Source organism: Capsicum annuum, unplaced genomic scaffold (genome assembly GCF_002878395.1).
Source record: "Capsicum annuum cultivar UCD-10X-F1 unplaced genomic scaffold, UCD10Xv1.1 ctg5365, whole genome shotgun sequence".
Lineage (NCBI taxonomy): Eukaryota > Viridiplantae > Streptophyta > Magnoliopsida > Solanales > Solanaceae > Capsicum > Capsicum annuum.
In genome coordinates, this window is record NW_025861769.1 from 25235 (window position 1) to 51349 (window position 26115).

Genomic DNA, 26115 nt, shown 5'->3' on the forward strand with positions numbered 1-26115 from the left:
TCAAAACTAAGTGGCGACTCTTCAAAAGTCAAAATTTCCGCAATACACTGTTCAAATCCAAATTCCAAGTTCAAAATATCAAATTAGGGGATTAATTCGAGCCTCATTCCAATTCCCACACCCACGTACTCCATTAATTCAAAAATAATCTATTCAAAGCATGAACGACTCATGATAACCATAAACAATTCAATAATTATCCATTCCAAAACCCTCAACCCATGTCAAAACCCACATTCAGTTCCATACAATTAAACTATTTAAAACACGTGATTTTCACAAAATAAGCTTTGGGGAAGAGTAACATGCCCAAAAGTATCATAACTATGGAGAGAAATCACCCTTGAGATCCCTAATTGACCAACTTCTTGGAAACCCTAAGTGTTCTTGACCTTGGAGATTTGAACGAGTCTGAGAAGTTATTTTGACTTATTTCAGAGTGATAATGATACCCTAAAAAGGTTTTAAGTCGTGGTTTACAATTGGGGAAGAAGGAAAATATTCAAAGTGACCTTAATGAAACACTGAAAAATTGTCGTCTACTTGCCACGGGTAACCTTACGACTCGTAAGGTTACATTACGACTCGTAACTTCTAGTCGTAGTTTGGACTGTAACCATGGGGCACCAACAATGGTCTGGATATGAGTCATACCATTCGATTCATACTCAAACATTATGATTCGTTAGGTTCAACTGTAGTTAAGGCAAAATCAATTGGGCACTACACTGGTTAGGCTACGACTAAGAACGATACGACTCGTATAGAGTCTTTAAGACTCATTAGGAGTCAACCATAATAATAACAAAAACTTTACCAATCCATACTAGTCAAGCTATGATTAGGGTCATATGACCCGTAATGACACCCTACGACTCGTAGGGAGAGTCGTAATCTTGGCAGTAAGCCCATAGGTCAAGAAATTTTCAAAGACCAAAATCCGAGGTATTTAATTCTTTCTCCCTTAGGATCATTCATCCTCGAATGATGGGTCAAGGCATATATTAACACGGTTTAATACAGAGCACAACCACACTTCCTCAATATCGAAACATAGATGAATAGAACGTAGCTTAGTCAGTAGCTCCAACTCAAAATCCATATGGCCCACTCGCCTTAATACACGGAAGGGACCAATATACAGGGGGACTGAGTTTCCCTTTCTTTCTAAATTGCATCACTCCCTTCATGGGAGATACTTTCAAGAACACTAAATCCTCCATATTAAACTTTAACTCCCTATGCCTCACCTCTGTATAGGATTTTTGGCAACTTTGGGTGGCCTTAAGTCTATCCCGAATCACCTTCACCTTTTCCATGGATTGGTGAACTAAGTTGGGACCAAATAACCTATTCTCACCAACCTCAAACCACTCAATAGAAGACCTACACCTCCTACCATAAAAGGATTTGAAAGGAGCCATCCCGATGCTAGAGTGAAAGCTATTATTATAAGCAAACTCTATGAGGGGAAAATAATCAACCCAACTAGAACCAAAGTCGATTACACATGACCTTAGTATATATTCCAAAGTTTAAATCATTCTATCCACTTGTCCATTCACTTGAAGATTGAAAGCGGTGCTAAGTCTCTCCTTAGTTCCCAAGCCTTTCTAAAAAGAACACAAAAAATAAGATGAGAACTGAGTACCTTGATTAGATATGATGGAAATTGGAGCACCATGTAACTTGTGGACTTCCTAAATGAAAAGATTAGCATACAAATGCTGATTCTTAAGGGTTTCCACTAGTATACGGAGGTGATCGGCATGATCCTCACCACTCTTAGAATAAACCAAGATGTCATCAATAAATACAATGACGAATAAGTCTAAAAACTGATGGACAACCCAATTCATAAGATCTATAAATGCTGTCGGTGCATTAGTCAAACCAAAAAACATCACTAGAAACTCAAAATAACCATACTGGATTTGAAAAGAAGTCTTAGGGATATCCACCTCCCTAATCTTCAATTAATGATAACTCGATCAAAGGTCAATCTTAGGAAAGTAATTCTCACCCTGCAGCTGGTCAAACAGGTCATAAATCCTAGGACGAGGATACTTATTCTTCACTATCACTTTATTCAACTGGTGGTAATCTATACACAATCGAAAGGACCCGTCCTTCTTCTGTACAAAGAGTAATGGAGTATACCATGAGGAAACACTAGGGAGAATAAAACCCTTATCACGAAGATCTTTCAACTACCCTTGAGTTCTTTCAACTCAGATGGAGACATTCTATTGAGAGGAATAGAGACAGGACGAGTATTTTGAAGAAGACCAATTTCAAAATCTATTTTTCTATCGGGAGGGACACTAGAAAGATCATCAGGAAATATTTTGGGAAACTCACAGATCATAAGGACAGATGACAAAGAGGGACCCTAGGAATTAGAATCTTTAAACCAAACTAGGTGACATAAACACCCCTTAGAAATTAGTTTTCGAACTCTAAGATATGAAATAAACCTTCTCTTAGGCACTAGGGAACTAATTTCCCACTCAATCACTAGTTCATCTGGGAATTAGAAACTAACCCTTAGGGTCCTACTGTCAAGAGACACATAGCACGAATGGAGTCAACCCATCCCCAAGATAATATCAAAATCTAACATCTCTAACTTTATCAAATTCACCAACGTCTCCCTATCACAGATAGTTATCATGCAACCCCTATAAACTCTTATAGCCATAATAGAGTCACCCACCAGGGTTGTAATACCTCAAAAATACACCATGGATGCCACACGATGCTTATGGTCCCAAAAGACCACAAGCTAACCCATGAACTGGTACCTACTTTGAGTATTAAATAATAGACTGATAATAAAGATTTAAGCAGAAAATCTACTGATAATTCCATAAGGTTTTAGAAACTGAAAATAATACTAAATCATAGTTTTGAATGTATGTAAACATACTCAACATACTAATAAAAATACAATTGATAAACTGACTATCTTTCTGAATGTCTCTAAAACTGACTGACCGTGGAATTGATGGGACAAACCTCTAACTAACTCTGACTAACTAAATAATTGAAATGATTTCATAAATGAATATAAGATAAACCCATCCTCGAATGATAAGGACTCTCCATTATTGCTATTGCCGATAATGTAATACCCCACATTTTTAAGCTAGTCTTTGAACCGTCATTCCTACGCGTATAAGCTATGATCTAAATGATTCCCATGTGAATATAAGTTTCATGATCTTTATCCTCATATTTATTTATTTTTGAGGTGTAAAATTTTCACAAGAATCACTTAGAACAAAGTTGATCTTAGAGCCTTTAATTCATCTAAAGTTTGGCATTTGATCCTATAAGGGTCTACTTTAAACGTGTATTAATTTTTATATAAATAGAATTTTGCAGCTCAAGATAGACTAAATTTTATGTAATTGAATTAGCTTTCCAACAATACCAATTTTGCCAAAATCTGATACCCAAGCAAAAAGTTATGGCATTTTCCATGTGAGGCAGTAAGCCGACGTAATATCAACGCGATGCATCGACATGTGCGTTACGAAACTATTTCACATGCTAATTTAGTTTTTAAAGGGTCTAGGAGCACTTTGGTCACTTCCCCTCACCCAAATCCGCCCATAGCACTTAATTTCAGCCCCCCAAAGCAATATACACTCAATTATTCATCTATTCTCTCAAAGAAAAACCCTAGCCTCCTCAAGAACACCAAGAACTTCATCAATTTTTCTTCAAGAAAAACCATAACTCAAGTTTTATAATTCAAGAATGCTTTCAATATTGTGTTTCTCCTTTAAGATTAAAACTTTAAGGTATGTGGGAGTTCATCCATGGGTCCTCTTTCACCCATGGAGACCAAAAACTCTTTTGTTTTAATTAAAGAATGAATTTTTCATTACTATGGTATTTTGTATAGTCAAGAAAGATTGAATTTTATGTTTTCATGATGTTTTTAATCTAATTCATCCCATGTAAGATTCCATGAAAGATTTTAAATTTATCATGCTATGAATTTGAATTTTCCATGCTTTATTCAAGTAAATTCCATGATAGATCCTAAATTCATGATGTTTAGTAATATTCCCATGTTTTAAATTCATGCCCTTCACATGTTTGATGAAATTCCTATATCATGTTAAGTTAATTTCAAGATGAATCCCCAAGTTATGAATTTTTTCATGTAACTCTATTATTCCCTCATGATTAAGACATTCTTGTGTTCAAGTTATGAACTTTACATGTTTTGATGAAATACCCATGTCCTATTTCAAGCGAATTACATGTGAATTCCTCAATTCATGATTTTAGTTATGTAACCATGCTATGCTCCCATGTTTAAGATATTCCCATGTCTAAGTTCATAATCCCCACGTGTTTGGCGAATTGCCCCATATTAAAGTATTAATCTCCATGTGCTTGTTAGAATGCCCATGTGAATTGAATAGGGTAATCATGACACATTACCATGTGTTCTCATTCATGTACAAGTCCATAACCTCCAAGTATTTGATAAAATAACTCAGTGAATGAATTGTGAACAATTGACTATGGCTATGCTTTTAAATATCATGCTATACTATACTTTTTATGCTATTGAGTCCTGGGGGAATTCAATACCCGAAAATCTAGCTGCTTACCTAGAGCTACAATAGTTATATAATAGTTTCAGTAATGTCACGATCATTAGTACTCAGTCAGTTATGGAACTCAGTGAACTCAGTCAAGTTCAATCAGTCAACACGATCAGTAATAGTTCAGTCAAGCCTAGTACAATCCAGTTTTAGTCCCAACATCAGTTATACATTAATAATTACCTAAGAATTTGTATGCACTATTATTTTCAGAATATCATGAACCTAAGCTTATCAGTTATCAATTATTAGTTATCAGTGCATGCACGGTCTAGTATTCTAGTGTCTTTTAGTTGAGAGTAAAATTTAGCATTGAGCGAGTATAGGGATGACAGCTTCCCCATCAGATAGGCAGAGCCATTAGTAGCAGTCCCTGTACTCTAGAACAACGTAGTCAGCATAGGATTTAACGAGTCACACATCAGTTCAGTCTTGACTACCTCCCAAGGGTCACCCGTTAGTTTAGGCTTGAGACTCTTAGGCCTTCGGAACAACACAATACATCAGTATAGTGGACCCACACAGCCAGTGTTAGTACCCGTGGAATGGTACTGACACCCTTCTAACTGGGGTTATAGGTTAGACCCGATTAGCTCAGATTGGGATATATTAGTTAGATGAACACCCTCACAATTTTAGTTTCAGCTTTAGTCTTAGTATATAACTCAATTCAGCTCTACAGAATTAGGACTATAAAAAAAGTCACCTAGTTATCAGTTATCGCAACTATCAGTTACTCAATTATCAGAACTTAATGTTCAGTTCCAGTATGAGCTTAGTTACAGTCCTAATTACAGTCTCAGTTACAGTCTTAGTTATCATCTTAGTTATAGTCTCTGTCACAATCTCAGTCCAGTAATTAGATCAGTAACCCAGTTTAGTTTTAGGGTTGCTTGACCATAACGTACAGTTGTCAGTTATTCAGTTATCAGTATTTCAGTACTTTAGATTACTAACTATTTCAGAATCATGTTATACACTTGGTCTTGTATTCTTAAATAATACAGTTTTTTCATGAATTCATTCTTAGTTATCTTATGTTGCTCGGTCAGGCCTTACCTTTTATGCATAATACTCTATAGTTTTAGTGCAGTTATTCAGACTAAGTACTATTCAATCTTACATGCCCAGTATTAAGCTATCAGTCATTCTGTTAATAAGATAAGTTAGTATGTTTCTGCATTCGTGCTTAGTGTGATTGTATATTCAGATCCTCAATTTATATCAGTCTCCATCACATAGTTCCAGACCCAGTATTCATATAGTATCCATATTTTATCATACCCCAGCTTTAGTTATACTAATATCATTAAAGTAAAGTTTACAGAAACTAAGTGTAGAGATTCACCATCTTGTAAGAAAATGGTTGTCACTCATGCTTTAAGATATTTTAGTTTTTAGTTTATTCCATCCTATTGGTGAGTCTACTTACACTTAGCATGCATGTTTTACAATTACATATGAAATCAGTTTTACTTATTGCATTCACCCCTGCATACTCAGTACATTCCAGAAGTACTGATCCATATATATGTCTGTGTGGCTACATTGTTTCATAATGTACGTACCAGTTGTAGCCCGCATATCACGATCAGACAATTACAGATTCCAGCTAGTAGGTGATGAGTTCTCTTACTTTGAGAACACCAGATAGTTTTAGTTTATGTATAGTTTATTTACTTTCATGTGTATTGATTAGCGGTAGTTGGACGCTTGTCCCATCTATCTATAGTCATATATTAGAGGCTTCATAGATGTAATTCAGAGTCATTCATGTAATTTTAGTTATTTCCTTTAAGATTTATCAGATTATAAAGCTTTATCAGTATTGTATCTATTTTAGATTTTCAGTATGTTTATGTTTCCGCACAGTAGAGCAACTATCTATTATGCTAAAATTTAGTTTCATAACAGTATGCCAGTTCATGGGTTGGCTTGGGATCACGTGTGGTTCCAAGCACCGTGTGATGACTAGGGGGTAGTCTCAGGTCATTACAGATAAGCTGATCTGCCTAAGCACGTTCAAGAAACTGAGCATGCGAACCTATGATATCAAACATCATAGCTCAAGAAACAAGTATGTGGTCAGTACTTTGAATATACTAGTATATGAGATGAGGTTAGGCTGAAATGTATGAGTTATATGCATGAGATAATGATTGAATGAAAATCATGAGATAGCTGAGTATAAATGCATGAAAACTATAAAATCAGAGAATGCATAACCAAGCATAAAATATGTTCTGATATAGTTTGTAAACTGAAATACTAAAACACTGATAACTGAGTAACTGATAACTGTATGCTATGGTCAAGTAAACCTAAAACTGAACTCTGTACTGAATACTAAACTGAGACTGTGGAAGTTAGCTATAACAGACATTCCCCAAATCTATTACTGGGGTCCAACCTATAACCTCAGTTGGAAGGGTGTTAGTACCGTGCCACGGGTACTAACCTTGGCCATGTTGATCCACTAATTTAATGTCCCGAAGGACTAGGGTGTCATGTCTAACTGAAGGGGGACCCCTCAAAGTCTATGGCGGTACCATAGGATAAGAACTTAGGGACTGCTACTAATGTCTCCTGCCTACTAATGGGGGATACACTATCCCTACGTTTACTTGGTGCTAAGTTTTACTCCCAACTGAAAGACACTAATTTCTAAACTCACCTTAGTTTAACTTAGTCACGATTGAACATAACAACTAGCTGAGTGACGATGTTCATTATTTATCTAAAATCATTCTGTAATTATTGGAAACTATATGAAAAGCTAAATTTCAAGTACTCATAACCCCCAACACTAAATAGAAATAACAATAAGGACATATGAAGCCTTAAATACCATAAAAGGGATCATTGTTAAAAATGACTCTTAGACATTTCATTAAAAACATAAGGGTCATGAATTAAAGCATGTGAATAGTTTAAAACATGTAATAATCACATGGCTACAATAAAAAAGCCATAATTCAAGAATTTAACATAAAAGCATCATCATTCCAATATGTAAGGTCCAATTCCATCGAAAACAATTGTAAAAATGGTGTATAATCAAAATTCCTAAAAATTCATAGGGTTAATTTGTCATAAAACATATAAAATCTCTCAATTTGGTATAAAGGAAGGATTCTTGAACTCCATGAGTGGAAAGGGCCAATGGATGAACATCACATATACCTTTAATACCTAAATCTAGAAAGGGACAACTTTCTTGAAAGTTCTTGAATGGTGAAGCTTGAATCCTTGAGTTTTCTTGAAGGGGAGAGGATTTAATTTGATGAACTAGGGGAAAGTATAGGGTTTATTTGAGAGTAAAACTGGGGAAAGTGGGTAAATAATGCCTTATCAGCAATTTAATCTCATGTTTTTACAAATTGGGGTGCTGGGAAAAGACAAAATGCCCCTCTATAATTTAAATTCACAACTGGAATACCGATCAGGCTACCATCGCGATGCATCAAGGCTGACATTGGTATAACCAACGTGATACGCCACAATCATGGTGAGGTTCTGGAAACAAAATCCAATTATGCCTCAATCCTCATTCAAAAAATCTAAAACTTCCTCAAGTCATGCTCCTTACACCCCTGATTATGAAATAAATTAAAAATTTATGTCCAAGGGTCGGTAAGGTCACTTTAAAAATCATCAAAGTTAAGAATCCAAAAGTAAAACTAAATCCCCAATACTTGGTTAAATTTTTAGGATCTAAGCCTCTTATGCATGCATTATGAGTTGAGCTGAGCTAACATAATTACGGGTATTATAATATCTCCCCCTTAGGAGTATTCATCCTCGAATAAGACTAATTAAGATGAGAATACTGAGGGAACTGAAATCACATACTGAACATGCATAACTAAAAACATGGTTACATAACTGAGTTTGAGACATGATACATGACTGAACTAATTTTGTGAAAATATGCAATGACATGAAAATAGTTATAAGGCTAAGATAAAAGCAAGGGAGTCAACTTATGATTACCTATTAATTCTAGTTGGATCTTGTTTCGTGAAGAAAGTTGAGAGGTTCAGGGCACAAAAACTTGGGGGTATCTCAATCATCTCCCCCTTGGGATATTTCATCCCCCGAATAATACTGACTTGGCTAAAACACTGAGGAAAGACTGAGATGATACACAGGACACTGACGAGATGAACCATGATTGAATACCTGAAACCTGAAACTAACGCATGACGTATGAATTGATCTAAATTCATAGTTTACATGGATAGGAATAGATTACCTCTTGAAATGGCTACACTAAACTGGAGCATTTCTTTAATGCTCTTTCTTAAATGTTCTAATAACGTTAGAGAGCAGGGAATCTTGGGCATGACATGAATAGGACATCTGCATAAGGAATCCCAACATGGCAATAGTTGTGTGACATGGAACACAACCTATGGAACATAAGCTAGGCTAGAATTACTATGCCTTGGACAATGCATCTACTACTTTCAAGCTTAAAAATACTCCTCGAATACTCCCTCAACTATACTTTCCACTTTGCTACCGCATTTCACTTTAGGCTACTAAAAATATCCTCATAAGCACTAATACCTCTATCTACTAAAATCTGAGCTGAACTAAATTCTCTCACTATGCTCAAGCCTACTCAAATCTATAAAATGTACACATAGTACTGTAATACTAGTTTGAGTCATTAATTCAATACACCCTGCATTTTTACAACCTCCCATCTCATGAATAATTCTTATCACATCTTCAATATCTACATTCAACATCTTACTAGCCATTCACTAACATACAATGCATATATCCAGTTACACACCAATATGACATTCAAGCCTAACTTCATAACTACATATAAACTTCTAAACAATACCCATAAAAGCATCTTTCTCATATCCTTTAATACCTCTAGCACCACAAACTTCCATACACTGCCCCCAAGAGTACACATTTTGAATTTCAACTAACCATAACATGTATTAAAAACCTTACCTCAATAGTTCTTCAAACCTATATCCTCAGGTAAACCAAGCATGCAATAATCTTTTCTTAACATGAAAATCTTACTCTCTCACATCTAAACAAATTACTCATTATCTCTAATATTTCATTAAGGGAGGTCACTAAAAAGTTAGAATATGAAGACCTAAAACATGAAGGGCTACTATATATAGCCTTGATACTTAACAAAGGTATGAGGAATAAAGTATTAACATCATGAATTCATCAAAGAGATCTAAAATGAGGACATACATGACATAATCTGAATGTCGGTGATCACTAAGAGGATAGCATGAGTTATGGGAACCAAACATACTGTAAAGCATGAGCACATGAGTCATGATCTGCATGACCTGAGTTTGGAGTTCATAAATTCATTTAATATAATTCAGACAGCTGAGTGAATAGGAACTCCTTATACTAGGAACTGGAAACGTACATGATTTTCTATAAAGCGCATAAATATGAGCCAAAATCATGGAGTTGTGACGTAAGGCATGAGTAGATATCGTGATGACTGAAAGACTTTGCACAGAGATGAAAATGGGTTGGGCATCTTCCTCCTCTATCGAGGTTCTACAACACACTGGCATTACTACTAAAATTTGGAAGCCTGATTTGGTTACTTATTTTATCATCTCCCCCTTAGCTTTACACCATTATTTTAAGTCTATGGGCCCCTTTTTATAAACGTTAAACTGAACTGTCACCACTTTACTCTAGAGTATGGGGTATAATGATGCACATAAATGATAAGCTCACCTTGAAAACCTATGCCTAATAATGTAAGACCTACTGCTATTAGTTCCTTCTGATATACAGCTCTTATCTTTCTATAGCCTCAACAATCATCATACCATAACTAAAAAACTGACTAAACTAGAATCTCCAGGAGTATCACCATACCATGAGTCCTTACAATGTAGTCCTTCAACTCTACTTTCTATTTTCTCAATCTTCAAAGATTCAAGCTTAGATTCTAACACTTAACATGTATATTCTCAAACTCTTAATGAACCATACTAACTTTCTTTATAGCCTACTAGTATCACATCTCTAAACTTATATTCCTCCCTAAACCATGAGAACTACCATTATACCTAAACAGCCAACATAAATATGCTATAGCCCATAATTAGCTGGTAAGAATATCAATTACTACATTACTAGCCCCATTCAAACTTTGCACTCAAGGATGATACATAAGCACATCCACGCTGTCATACTTAGATTAAATTCTTGCATATACTATTTCAAGCCTACTGGTTCACCTTTCATACAAATAGCCCCATAGATATATAATCCACCAAATTCAATTAACACTATCCCTACTTTACTGCTGCTAAACTTTTGGGTTCATGCTTCTAATCCTAGATCATATGTTATTAAAAGATTTTGAGAAAATATCTAAAAACATATTTGACTCCTAAGCTCTAAGATACTACCTCTCTATTCAATGACTAGTTCATCGGGAAACTAAAACTGGACAACTTTTTTTTTTAAATCAACTAAAGTGGTTTGCTGGGATACTGTAATCGGACAATTTTTGTATACCTGCCTGGTTAAGATAGATTTACCCACTTGGGTAGACACTGAGAAATGCTCTATTAATGTTGTGGGTCTGGCACTAAAATTGACAGCTATATAGGGGGTTACAAGAGAAAATGAAGCCATGGGATCTAACAAAGCATACACATGAATATGAAAGACCTGCAATATAATCATAACTACATCAGGAGAGCTTTCCTGATCATGACGGTATTAAAGTGCATATAATATATTATGATGCTGACTGTTGGTTGTGTTAGAAATGGCACCCTGCTGAGTCGAGCGACTGGAGGGAACTGAAGGATGATTGGACTGACCTTGCTGACCACTCGTTTGATAATCTCTAACTTTGTGGCCTATCTTTCCACACCCAAAACACACATCACTGCTATCTCTACGCATACCCTTGTGATTTCTACCATATTTATGCAAAGAAGATTAGTACAAACATGCTTCCCGTTACCTTATGACTTAGAGCCTGGTGCTCTATCTCAACTATCATTCTTAAACTTAGGCACTAGCATACTGGCTGGACACAGAGCTAGGGATGAGAATTTCTAACAGAACTAGGAATTTTCTCCACCTCTGGACTTGGCATAAAACTACCTATTCTTGCCCTCTTACTCTTTCTCTCTTTCTCCCTACGCTCCCCCCTTAATCTGTTAAGAATAACTCATAAGTATAAATAGAAAAACAACCTAATGATAGTTATGATCAACTTTTTAATGAGTTAAGGTAATGAAAGTAGCTTTGAATTTGGCATGAGAGATATGCTCATTCAGGGGATCTTCTCAAACAGGTGGAGGTATGGGCTGGTTCTTATTGCTTCTTTCATTGTCTTTTTTGGGAGTCATTTTTAGTAATGTAAGGGAAGAATGAATGAGAATGGAAGTACAAATTGAGATCATGCTCTTTCGCACGACATGAATACTGAAAGAATGGAAACTTTTCCTAAAACATCTTGTAGCCTCTTGTCCATAAGTGTGGCACGCTTCATACCCATGCACAAGACTATACTCAACGCGACTTTTAGACTCCCTAGGATACTTTAAAACCTTAGGCTCTTTTACTAAGTTTGTAACACCCCTAGAAATACACCCTAGATACCACACGGTACTTACGACCCCGAAAGACCACAAAAAAACCTATGAACTAGTACCTGCAGTGAGTATTGAATAATATACTAATAATAAAGATATATGTGGAAAATTAATTGATAATGCCATAAGGTTTTAGAAACTGAAAACAATACTAAATCATAGTTTAGACCATATGGAAACATACTCAACATACTAATAAAAAACAATTGATAACTAACCATCTGTCTGAATAGTTGAAAGCCTCTAAAACTGACTGACTCTGGAGTTTATAGGACAAACCCCCAACTAACTCTGACTGACTAAATAACTGAATTAATGTCATAACTGAATATAAGATAAACCCATCCTCGATGGATGAGGGCTCACCACTGCTGATGCTGCTGATAAGCTAATCTGCCTAAGCACGATCAGGAAACTGAGCGTGCAAATATATAATATTAAACATTATAGCACAAGAAATTAGTATGCGGTTAGTACTTTGAGGGTACTGGTATATGAGATAAGGTTAGGCTAAAATATATAGGTTATATGCATAAGATAATGACTGACTGAATAGCATGAATGGCTTAGTATAAATGCATAAAAACTGTAAAATTTGAGAATGCATGACCAAGCATAAAACATGTTCTGATATGATCTGTAAACTGAAATACTGATAACTGAGTAACTGATAACTATATGCTATGGTTAAGTAAACCTGAAACTAAACTCTATACTGAATACTAAATTGAGACTGTGGGAGCTAGCTATAATTGATATGCCCTAATCTATTACTGGGATCCAACCTATAACCCTATTATAAAGGTGTTAGTATCGTGCCATGAGTACTAACCTTGGCAATGTGGATCCACTAATCTAACATCTCGAAGGACAAGAGTGTCATGCCTAATTGATGGGGGACCCCTCAAAGTTTACAGTGGCACCGTAGATCTGGAACTTAGGCACTGCTACTAATGACTCATGCTTTCCGATGGGGGATTCAAGTTCCTCATGCTTACTGACGGGGGAGATGCCATCTCTACATTCACTCGGTGCTATGTTTTACTCCTAACTGAATGACACCAATTTCTAAACTGACCTAAGTTTAACTGAGTCACGACTCAACATAATAACTAGCTAATAACGATGTTCATGGTTTATCTAAAATTATTCTATAATTACTAGAAACTATGTAAAAAGCTAAATTTTGGGTATTCATAACCCCCAACACTGAATAGAAATAACAATAAGGACATATGAAACCTTAAATATAGTAAAAGGGATCATTGTTCAAAATTTGACTCTTAGACATTTCATCAAACAAATGTGGATCATGAATTAAAGCATGGGAGTAGTTTAAAACATCTAATAATCACATGGCTACAATAAAAAGCCATAATTCAGGAATTTAACATGAAACCATCATCATTCGAACAAGTAAGGTTCAATTCCATCGAAAACAATTGTAAACATGATGTATAATAAAAATTCCTAATAATTCATGGGGTTAATTTATCATAAAACATATAAAAACTCACAATTTGATTTAAAAGAAGGATTCTTGAACTCTATGGGTGGAAAGGGCCTATGGATGAACATCACACATACCTTTAATACCTAAATCTTGAAAGGGAACAACTTTCTAGAAAGTTCTTAGATGGTAAAGCTTGAATCCTTGAGTTTTCTTAAAGGGGAGAGGATTTAATTTTATGAACTAAGTGAAATCTTAGGGTTTATTTGAGAGAAAAAATGGGGAAAGTGGGAAAATAATGCCTTATCAATAGTTTAATCTCGTGTTTTTACGAATTGAGGTGTTGAGAAAAGATAAGACTGCCCTTCTACAATTTAAATTCACAATGAAATGTTGATTATGTCATCACCATGATATGCCAAGGCTGCCATCTCTATACCCACCACGATGCGCCACAATTGCGGTGAGGTTCTAGAAATGAAATCTAAAAGTGCCTCAATCCTCATCCAAAAAATTTAAAACTTCCCCAAGACATGCTCTTTACACCCCTGATCATGAAATAATTTAAAAACTTACGTCGAGGTTGAGAAGGTCAGTTTAAAAATAATCAAAGTTCAGAGGCCAAAAATAAAACTAAGTCTCCAACTCCAACACTTAGCTAAATTTTCAGGTTCTAAGCCTCTTATGCATGCATTATGAGCTGAGCTGAGCTAACACTAATGCGGGGTATTACAGTGGTAAACACAAAAACAAGATTAGGAATACATTTAGGACCAAAACCAAAATTAATAGCCATATAAGGGGTCACATAAGAAAGGGTAGACTCGGGATCTAGTAGATAATACATATCACAAGAGAAAATTTTTAGCGTACCTATAACAATATTAGGAGATGCCTCAAAGTCTTGATAGGTGGCAAAAGCTAAAGATGGTTTCGACTAGTCCTAGATCCCGAAGTAGCACCCTTTGGTGAAGGAGCTGAAGAAGGAGCAATGGCGACCTTATTAGCCTAAGTAGCAACATCATCAGAGGTACAGTTCCTCTGAATATGGCTAGGCTGGATGGATCTGAAACACTTATTTCTCTCCTCATCAAAAAAACCATGGTACAAATGACTATAGAATCTACAAGGAGGATACGACAGTGCTGACTGGGCCTCACTGGTCTTAGATTGGTCACCTTATGCCTTAAACCCACTGTTGCTCTGAAAGCGGTGATCACTGAACGACTTAGGATACGGAGCACTAGCCGTAGAATATGAACAAGAATTTCCCAACTTCTTAGACCATTGTTTGCTATCTCTACTAGTATTTTGCTGGTCTCTACCCTGCTCAGAATACCTGGACTCTTGCTTTGCCTTTCCCCTATTTTGGCTTGTCTTTTATTTTATATTCAACTTGTTGCATATATACCACAAGCCTAGAGATATCCATGTCACTATTTAAGAAGGCAACATTGCACTCTAGCACCAAGTCCTGAGACAAACTCAAAGTAAACTTTCTTATCTTAAACCTCATGGTAGACACCAGCTCAGGAGCATAACAGGACAACTGATGGAATTTCAAGGCATACTCTTTCACAGTCATCCTACCTTGCGTTAGCTTTACAAACTTTTTAGTTTTGGCTTCCCTCAAATCTAGAGGAAAGAAAAAGTCCTGGAAGGCATTCAAAAACTCATCTCATAGTGCCAACTCTGTATTATCACCCCTAGAATGGTCCACTCCTCATACCACTAATATGCCATATCCTTCAACTGATATGCAGCAAATTCCACACCCTCATAGTCAGAAGCATGCATAACTCAAAAAATTTTCTACATCTTATATATGAATCCTCGAGGATCATTCTCAAACTTAGAGTCAGTAAAGGTTGGAAGATTGAGCCTTATAAACTACCATACTAGATTAACCTTAGAAAAACTCACAGCAGTACTACTAGGACCTAATTGGCATGACTGTGATGTCAACAACTGGGTCAACAGATGAATAGATCGATAAAACTCAGAATTAGAAATATCACCTTGGGGCGGTGAGTCATGATTATCATCAGCTCGAGAAGCTCAAGAAGGACTGATAGGGATTGGTAGAACTCCACATAGGGTAGTACAATAAGTATCTAGATCCCTAGATTGAATCTGAACTCCATAAGTAGGTCAAGTTCCGTCCATATTATCCTCATATAGGAGAGAATAAGTTCCATGACTATTAGGCATTTGGGGAAGCATAATCTGAAATACGAACAAACAGAGACTGTAGGAGTTTCAAAACCTTAGACTCTATAGCTCGAAAGTAAAACACAAGAAAGAAAAATATTTCTAAATGTCTCGTAGCCCCTCCCTCATAAGTGTGAAGAGATACACACCCATGAAAGATAATCTACTTGACACGGCTTTGTGGAAAATCAAAAACACCAAACCTAGGATCTGATACCAACTTTGTAATAACCAAACAAGGGCCTGGCCATGACGGGTATCTCAAGTCCACCGAAGATCGGAGACCACCCCCTTTGCCTAGTTAACAAAGAATAACACATCTAACAATGGTTGAATTTTGAACATATAACAAGATAGAAAGTAATAAGTACAAAGACATCTGAGAGTGTCAACATCCATACCCAATCCATAGAATTATCCACAAAGCCTCTATACCAAAAAATAACCTATGTCCGACATGTCCTCGACTTTAACAATGACAATGTAAAGGTGAAGTCTTCAATTCTAATTTATGAAAGTAAAAACAATGGAATAATCAAGTCTTTTGGAAAATTGAAGCTCACTACTTCACCATAACGACCGAATCTAAGAACACCTATCACGAAAATGTAAAAGTTCTATTGAACCCAACATCGCATGGAGATATAGTGTTTGGAGATGGTTAGTGAGGTGAACATTATCATGGATTAGGGTAAAATAATGTTAGTCAAAAGTTCAATTCCAAATTTACTGTACATGTTCACATACATATATATATATATATAAAATAGATCCTGGAATAGGAAACAAGGTTTAGCATGATAGTAAAGAATTATCCTAGACTATGTAGCTCAACTATAAAAAAACAGGCACCCACGGGGCTATATGGGTTCAGATCCCCCTGCTGAAAGGGCTCCAGTGCATGTTAGCCGCACGTACTGGAGGTATCAAGAAAGAATAGGGAATTCTCCAACCCCACATCATTCCAATATATATATATATATATATATATATATATATATGTATGTATATATCAATAATGGGAACTGTGCACACGGTTATCAATACCAACCCTCAGTTGGAAAATATAAGTTTTTAGTATGAGTCATTCAAGACCTATACCTTGACGGCTTAGCTATATAACCCCTATTAAGATCAATTAAAATAAGTTGCACATAACCCATTAATTAACCAAAGAATTATACATTAAGGTACACCATAGTTATAGTCATACCATTTAGCTTGCAAACTCATAATTATGCCATTATAATTCTATTAACTTGGGGGAATGCCTCGGCCCTCTTTGTTCATTAAATCAAGTTATAGGGATGCCTCAACGTCCTTTAGTTTATCAAATTAACATATAGACAACAATGCCTTCAAAATCCATGTCCATTGTTTAATCATTTATGCAATGCAATAGTATAGGTTTGTAAGTCAAAACAAGTGACAATTCCACAATTCAAAGCCATTTACATAAGTGGGCTGAGGAATATAATTGTTCAAAACCAAATTCAAATTTCAAACTATCAAACTAGGGATTACCTCTACCCCCCATTCAAATTTCCACACCCACACACCCTATTAGTTAAAAAATCAATTCAAAGCATGAACAACTCATGAAAACCATGGAAAAACAACTCAAGAATTATCTATTAAAAAAACCTCAACCTATGTCAAAACTCACATTCAATTCCATATAATTAAGCCATTTAAAACACATGATTTTCACAAAATTAGATTTGGGGAAGAGTAACATGCCTGAAAGTATCACAACTATTGAGAGAAATCACCCTAGAGAGCCCCAATTGACCAACTTCTTGAAAACCCTAAGTGTTCTTGACCTTGGAGATTTGAGAGAGATTGAGAAGTTATTGTTATTTATTTCAGAGTGATAATAATACCCTAAAGGGTTTTTAAGTCATGGGTCACAATAGGGGAAGAAGGGAAATATCCAAAGTGCCCTTAATGAAACACTGAAAAATTATCGTCCACTTGCTACGAGTGACCTTACGACTCTTGACCTCCAGTCGTAGTATGGAAAGTATCCATGGGAATCAATATTAGTCTAGATACGAATCATAACATATGACTCATACTTAGACATTATGACTCGTTAGGTTCAACCGTAGTCAAGGTAGAATCATTTGGGCACTATACTGGTTAGGCTACGAATAAGCTTGATATGACTCGTACAAAGTCTTTATGAGTTGTTAGGATCTAATCGTAATCATAATAGAAACTTGGTCAATCTATACTGGTCAGTCTATGATTAGGTCCTATAACCCATAATGACACCTTATGACTTGTAGGGAGAGTCGTAATCCGGAGAATAAGCCCATAGGTTAAGAAATTTTCAAAGACCAAAATCTTGGGTATTTTAGGGTCACTTTTGGCTAGGATTGCTTATTGGGAAGATCAGACAGATAAATATGCTTAACGGTTTGGCTTATCAGATATCGGCTTTTAAATATACAAATGCACTAGCCAACTAATAAGATATCAGTTAGTTCGGTTTGGATTAGTAATTATCGGAGGGTTAATGGGCGGTGTATTGACTCAACCATTTCATGCACCCTTATTTCACTTTCACAATTTTACTCACTACTATATTGATCTCCCACAAAACCATTTTTCCTATTCTACTTAAGCTTATAATTCTGTAATTTAAATCACAGTAAAAATAGATAAAAGCTTAAATTTTGTGGGTGCATGCACATAATCGTTATTTATTTAAGAAATATTAATCAAAATATACTTCAAGTATACATATTTATATATTAGAAGTGAAGACTAGTCTTATATGGTCCAAACTCAAGACTATTGAGCTAGCAGATCAGAAAAAAATTCAACTCGCAAATCGTATCAAGTCATATAACTATGATGTCCGTGAGCTAACTAATAAAACATGTAGCTCTCTTGTCATAATCGGAAGTCCAAAATAGAGAGTAAATCAACTTGTTTTGGTTTGATCCTTAAGGAGCGATGTTTTGGTTTAATCAATTTTAAGGAGGGGTAGAATATTAAATGGAGCTTTAGTGTTGATAATAGGTACTTTAAAGTATATAGCTAATGGTAACAAATAATTATAATAGTTCTTAGAGGGTTAAAAGTTTACCCAATAAGAAAATTGAGTAATCCATCTCCGCACCGTTAAACCGTGAACTATAAAATTTTAATCAGTTTCCCAATTTGATAACCCAATACCAATAAGCCAATAAGTTAATTTTGGGGTTGGCTTATTAGTTGCGATTCAATTTTGAAAAACCCTACCTTGGCCATGACTGGCTTCCTACTGAGTGTGATGTTACCATTCGACCTGGTTGGTTTTGGCATGCATCAGAAAAACAAAAAAGTGCAATGACTCTTCTGGATTTGTATTACGAATCAGTAGGCAGAAACTATCTCTTGTTGTTAAATGTAACCCCAAACTCATATTAGATGAAGATATACAAGTCCTCAAAGTGCTCTCCTAGCTTTGTAATTCTTTTCAAAGAAATCTCCAAGCTTCGTGGTTCTATATTCCCTCATAATATTGTGAAACCTGCTCTTGTCTTTGCCAACAGTGCATGAGGAGATGCGGATGATTCTCAGTTTTGCCCCAAGATTGTAATTGAGGAAGGATTATATACATATTGGGCTCCAGATCAGGGAACAATCAGACTAGACACTTTATTTAGAATTTCAATAGGTTATAACTTTTAATATTTTGGAACTTCAAGAACCAATTCAAATGGGGCAGCGGATTATCGAGTTTTATCTTGATATATCAGATGAAAATGGGAAATGCCAACAGGTGGTAAATGGAACAATAATAGGATATCGAAGGCTGCCACTTTTTCCTATAATGAAATCCTACCTTCTAAGGTTGGTTATCAACAAGTCCAGGGTGTTTCCTCAAATCTCCCACTCAGGAATTTACATGGATTTGTATTCTGTTCCATGACATGTCTCTAATACAAACACTAATCTCAAATTTCATTAACAACGTAGTTTTTAGGAGAAGAGCATACAACCAGTCTTGATATGCTTCTATCTAATCTTCATCGAACATATTCAAGCGTGCAATTAATCTTCTTTTTCTTCTTCTTTTTTTATGCTTTTTGTATTGATTTTTGTTGGACTTTAGGTGTTGTAACATAATGTTCATGCAACACAAACTCACATTGGTGTGTCGCAACTTTCAATATATTAGATATGAACCTTGATATAACGATTTTCTAATGGTAGTGTGTTAGTAATTTTAACCTGATTTCAGGTGTTGAAATTAAATCAAAACTCCAAAACGAACTCTAGTTTTGAGTTTCATTTATTGTTGATATAATAACTCAAAAAAATCATCATAGCACAAGGCAAGCCACAAAAACTATCTTGAAGACATCACTAAAAAACTTTTATTTATTACTAATAATATACTAATAAAGTCTCCAAACAAATTAACTTCCTCGGAAAAGCAAAACGCAATAATGCATCACATCAAAAGCTACAAAGAACACTTACAGAAATCCTTCAAAAATATTCCCAACAATTACAGAAATCATTTTAAAATCTTCCACTTCAAAATGTTCTTCGATCCCTTTCACGTTGCATGACTCCATCAAGGAAGTGTTGATCAGAACAACAATTAGTGAGAGCTAGAATCTTCGGTAGATTAATATAAAAAATCAAAACATAAAAATCATCAACATACCACAATTATAAAGGACACAATAAGAATGTGAATCCCTATTATCACAAATTGTACTATAGTCTCGCATCTTTGTTGTGCGTTAGCAAATCCCGTATAAAGTTTCGACTCCACGATAGCTCAAATTCGTCTAAAAAAATACACTCCTCACTATTAAAATTCCCTCACTCTCATCCACATCCTCACTCCCAACTACACCATAATGAATACTATCTGCCCTCTCATGTTCTATATCCCTCATTACACTAGCTTCATAAATCAAATTAGTGTAATAGCTCAATAGAACTTCATTCTCCATTTGCAGGTTAACGAATATTCTCTTAACTTCTCTTCATACATAAATGATAAGGAAAAAAAAGCAACATGACCATTTCAAGGATCTAGCAACATGACCATTTCAAGGATCTTGCAAGCTAAATCGCATGTAAGATTTTTGAGAATGAAAAACGAAAAAGTTTTGACAATAATGAACAGATTGAAACTGTTGTAAAATGAACTGGTTAGTTCTTCGACTCTTTTTTCTAGAGCCATGTAATTTTTCAATATATCTCTTTTCTTCTCTCAAAGTTCAATAGCTTAGCAACCGTTATTCGGGTAACAAATGAATTGCTGAAAAAATATTCCAAATAAATTAATAACATTTCAAAATGAGAGAAGAAAAAAGGTAAGGCAAAAAAGATCTATATACTTGTTCTTGATTGAGACATTGAAAGGATGGTGGATTCAGGAGTATGGAACGTAAGAGTATTGTCGGGACTTGTTGTTTAAGTATGTAATAGTTTCTATTTTCGTGATGAATCTTTCTAATAAATTGAATAAATGTGTTCGATGATGACGATGGCGGATTTGGTGGTGGAGTGTCTGTGTTGCTAGTGAGGTGGTTCAGAATGTTTGTTAGGAACTGGAAATATGGATGGAAGAGAGAGTAAAAATGATATTTGTGGATGAAATTGTTGTTTGAAAAATTACTAAAATATTAATTGGAAATGGAATTAACAATTGTAATAAAATAGTTTTAAATACTGTGTCGTGGAAAGCCACTTCCTTAAAAGCAATTTCAGCCCGACTCTGATGCAAATCCTTCTAGCCGGTAGCTCCTCAAGGTTCCACAGCTACTTTCAAACATGTTCCCTCATGGATGGAAGTTTGGAGGTTTCTCAAAACTATTGCCTAAAAAAATGAGAAATTAAGAAGAAAGAAGGAAGATATTTTTCTTTCACTTTGTTGGTGTGTCTTTTGTTCACAAATATAGTGGTTTATATAGGTGAGGAACAAAGGATGTTACAAGAGTGAGTTAATGGTGAATTGAGTGAATTAACTCATCAAGAATTATCTCACTAAATGAATTCATCCGTTCAAGGAGAATTGAAAGGACACAGTTACAAAAGAATTAAGAAGTTACATTTTCTCACAATGTATCGTGTAAATATTCCAGACCCCACTAGGTGGGAATATACTGGGTTTGCTGTTGTTGTATCGTGTAAATATTTTTAATAATAATGTATTTGGACTTCTGTTTTTTGATAGGATTAAATAAGTTTTACACTTTGACTTTGCATTCTAACCATTTAATAAAATTGTCTTCAATCCTCCACAAATTCAAAGACAAAAGAATAGGAACACTTTTGGACAAATAAAAGGAACATGTACTTAAATGTCAATATCTTTCGATTTAAATTGATACATAGTGATATGAGGCAACAACAAACATCCAAAAAGTGAAGTACTCGTGAACTAGATAGACATAAGTTGAGACCCCCACAATACATACTATATTCTTGATTTTAAGCAACCTCCACGATACTACAAAGTTCTTTTATGATCATGCACACAAACCTTGGGTCTCATGAGTGCTTTAGAAAGAGGACCCAATTCTTTCATAAAAAGTGACCAACCTATTACACTCACGTTGGTGATTCATAAAATCTCTCTCATAGACCACCTTAAGGCTATGGATTCCTAAGAGCAAAAATAATCTCAACCTTATAATACACAATCTCACACCATTGGGATAGGATATATGGTGTTTATTGAAGGCATATATGGATTCGTTTGACTGCAAATAGGTATCCACCATATTACCTAAATCCATGGACTTTATCCCTATCCCCCTCATCGATTCAAGGACCATTTTCCTTGTCAAACCCTTGGTCATAAGATTCACCAAATTTCTTTTGAACCTTACATATTCCAAGAAAATAACACCATGTTTCAAAAACTGTTTAACTGCACCATATCTGATGCGAATATATCTCTTTTTTCCATTGTATACATTATTTTAGTAATTCCAATTGCCGATTGTGAGTCATAATATAAAGAGACTAGTGACACTTGTCTTTTCCTTAAAAGCACATATGCCAAAAGGTTTCTAAGCCACTTAGCTTCTTGCCCTGCTAACTCAAGAGCAATGAATCAGATCCCATTGTAGAATATGCTATACAAGTCTGCTTTGAAGACTTTAATGAAATAACACCTGCACCTAAAATAAACATATAGTCCCTAGTAGAGCTAACTTCATCATTGTCAGTCACCCAGTTTACATCACAAAAACCTTCTAAAATAGCAAGAAATCTATTAAAATGCAAGTACCAATTCATAGTACCTCTCAAATATCTTAACAAGTAATGAAGAGCATTCCAATGTTCACTACTAGGATAATGAGTATATCTACTCAATCTACTAGCATCATAAGCTATATCAGGACGAGTATAGTTCATGAGAAACATTACACTCCCAATTATTTTAGCATATTCTTTTTGAGAAACACTGAAATTTTTATTCCTTTTCAAGTGTGTGCTAGGATCATAAGGAGTTCTTACTGAAAATACATCAAAACAATCAAACCTTTTCAACATTTTTTCAATATAGTGAGACTGACACAAAGAGAAAACATTAATAATTCTTTCGATTTTAATTCCTAAAATCACATCAACTTCTCTAAGGTCTTTTATATCAAATTTAAAAAATAAAAATTTCTTAGTCTTATTTACAACATTCACATTAGGGTCAAAGATTAACACGTCATCCACATATAAACAAATAATCACAAAATATGATCCTATCATTTTAACAACAAATCCATTATCTATTAATATGAAATCAAATTTTTCATACCACTGCTTAGGTACCTGTTTTAGTCCATATAAGGACTTTCTCAATTTGATACTTTATCCTCTTGTCCTATGACCACAAAACCCTTAGGTTTTGTCATATAGATCTCGTACTCTAAATTGCCATTTAAAAATAAAATTTTGACATGTATTTTTTTTACACTAAATTATGAATAGAACTATAGCAATAAGAGTCCTAATGGTCATTATTTTAGTCACAAGAGAATAAGTATCAAAATAATCAACACCTTTCTTTTGGTTAAAACCCCTAAGCACAAGTCTAGACTTATATTTATTAACTATACCATCAAACCTCAATTTCTTCTTAAATATCCACTTTCTACTTATGGGTTTGAAACCTTTAGGCGAATCATACAAATCCTAGGTGTGATTAGAGAATATAGAGTCTAATTCACTTGTAATAGTCTTTTTCCAAAACATTACATCTATTGTACTTATTGCTTCCTTATAAGTCTTAGGGTCTTCTTATATTAAGTAGATAGACACTAATTTATCATTTAAAACATTAGTATCAAAATCCTCAGTTAAGAAGATGGCGATAAAATCAAAATCAAAACTAGTCTCAATTCTACATCTTTTACTCCTTCTAAGTTCACTTTCATGCTCATTAGGAATTACATCAGATATAGGCATAACATGAGAGTTAACAGATATAGATATAGAAGTATTATTTTTTACATCACTAGGCACATCATTTTTCAAAGAAAAATCATGCTGAAAAAATCTTGTGTCTCTAGATTCACAAATAGAATAAACATTTAATTAATTAAATAAATATATGGCACTATTTTAAGCAATAAAAATAGTGTCAAAAGTCTTAGAGCCTACATTTACGCATTTAAAATTAGGTAGACCAACCTTAGCCAAACACCCCTACACTTTTAAGAATTTTAAGTTAGGAGAAAACCCTTCCACAATTCATATGAAGTTTTGTTTAACTTTTTATGAAGGAATCTATTAAGAATATAACATACAGATAAGGCAGCTTCCCCTACATATGGTTAGGTAAACCTGAGCTTAAAAGCATAAAATTCATTATTTTCTAAAGGGTTTTATTAGTTCATTCATGAAAAACCCTAAGTTTCTAGATTCCTAAACCTTACAAAATTTCTTGGACTTTTGGTCTCTAGACAAGGTACGACTAGGGGAAACAAATTATACACTGGGATACAGTGGTATAAGTTAGTTGTATATTGACCAGTATTGGTTAGTGGGGTGGATTTGGTGTCTGAAATGGATACGATGGGGGTGGTATAAGTCATATTGGTGGATATGGGTTGTTTCATTTGATTTTTACCTTAACTTAATCTTGGACTTAGTAACTTAAGTTGTATCTGAGTACGAGTGGCTCACCTAGAGCCATAAGCCAGGGTACGAGTCGTACTATGGACTTGTATGGTGGGTAGTGTTCAATCCTCTTTAGATTCTATTTTGCCAGGGGTACAGATCATGGATACTACTCGTACACTTGGATACGACATAGTTTGGGGTGAGTAGTACCTTGGATAGTATCGGGTCCTAGGGGGGATGGCCTTGGGTACGAGTAGTAGGTACCACTCGTATCGGAGGGTACGATTGGTATGGATAGTCATACCCTTCTAACGAGATTTGGTGCATTTTAAGTAAGGGTATTCTATAAATTTCCTATCCTAATAAGGCCCCACAACTTATATTTCTATTGGGAGGTTATTTACCATAATATTCTATTCATTTAACACTTAGGGGTTATTTGGTAGAGTGTATAAGAACAATGGAGAATATAGTGTATTAGTAATGATCGCAGTAGTAATGCTTGTATTAGTTATGCATGTTTTATTTATCATATACTATTTGATTTGATGTATAAGAAATAATACATCTTATATAGTTTCTATAAAAGAAATGTTTATTTACAAAAATACCTTTATTTGACTTTGTACACTTTTCTTGCAACAAAGTTTTTTTGCCATCTAAAACATACTTAGTATTGTTGAACTAGTATATGGAGGTTTAGGATTAATTGGAAGGCCTTCACCTTTGTGTATGAAATGTTATGTTGATGGATTAACGTAGTCAAAACAAAAATAAAATATATCTCCCCCCCATTGTTAGTTCTAACTGAAGGCATGATTTTATACAATGTTTTCATGGTTTGATTATGATATGATTTTGGGGTTTTCAAATTTATGTTGGGGTTTTCTTACAAATGCTTGGTTATGGTTTTCCTATGTTTTAGTTATGTTTTTACATGCTTTAATGGTGGTTTGGTTAATTGGTTGCATGGGAATGCTTACTTGGTAATGGGCTTTGGTTTTGGTAATACTATGCCTCTAACATGTTTGATAAAATGCCTAAGATAATGGTTTTACTCTATTATGGAACTTTTATTGAAACCTATTGCATGGTAAAGTTTGGT

General features: G+C 34.9%; 1 pseudogene; it reads left to right on the forward strand.

Annotated features, from left to right (window-relative positions):
• LOC107846557 overlaps positions 1–19942 on the forward strand; it is a 39403-nt pseudogene extending 19461 nt beyond the window's left edge.
• The last annotated feature ends 6173 nt before the right edge of the window (positions 19943–26115 follow it).